A 924-nucleotide genomic window follows, 5' to 3' on the forward strand; every position below is an offset into this window, starting at 1 on the left:
TTGGCATTCAGTTTCATGATAGCTCCTAAATATTGAGCAACTTGCTCTCCAGTCACATCTTCATCCCCTTCAGAGGATGAATATTCTTCAGAGCTCATGAATGGCAGAAGGAGATTTAATGGAATCTCTATGGTCTCTAGATGAGCCTCAGATTCCTCTGGATCCTTAATAGGAAACTCCTTCTTGCTTGAAGGACGTCCCAGGAGGTCTTTCCCACTAGGATTTTCGTCCTCCTCCTCCCTAGTGCATTCGGCCACTTTGATTAAATCAATGGCCTTGCACTCTCCTTTTGGATTCTCTTCTGTATTGCTTGGGAGAATACTGGGAGGAGTTTCAATGACTTTCTTACTCAGCTGGCCCACTTGTGCCTCCAAATTTCTAATGGAGGATCTTGTTTTATTCATGAAATTGAAAGTGGCTTTTGACAGATCAGAGACAATATTGGCTAAATTAGAAGTGTTTTGTTCAGAATTCTCTGTCTGTTGCTGAGAAGATGATGGATATGGCTTGCTATTGCCCAGCCTATTGCGTCCACCATTGTTAAAGCTCTATTGAGGCTTTTGTTGATCCTTCCAGGAGAAATTTGGATGATTTCTCCATGATGGATTATAGGTGTTTCCATAAGGTTCACCCATGTAATTAACCTCTGCCATGGCAGGGTTCTCAGGATCATAAGCTTCTTCAGAAGCTGCCTCTCTAGTACTGTTGGATGCATGTTGCAGTCCATTCAGATTTTGAGAGATCATGATGACTTGTTGAGTCAACACTTTGTTCTGAGCCAATATGGCATTCAGAGCATCAATTTCAAGAACTCCTTTCTTCTGAGGTATCCCATTATTCACGGAATTCCTCTCAGAGGTGTACATAAATTAGTTGTTTGCAACCATGTCATGAGTTCTTGAGCCTCTTCAGGCGTTTTCTTCA

Source organism: Arachis duranensis, chromosome 5 (genome assembly GCF_000817695.3).
Source record: "Arachis duranensis cultivar V14167 chromosome 5, aradu.V14167.gnm2.J7QH, whole genome shotgun sequence".
NCBI lineage: Eukaryota > Viridiplantae > Streptophyta > Magnoliopsida > Fabales > Fabaceae > Arachis > Arachis duranensis.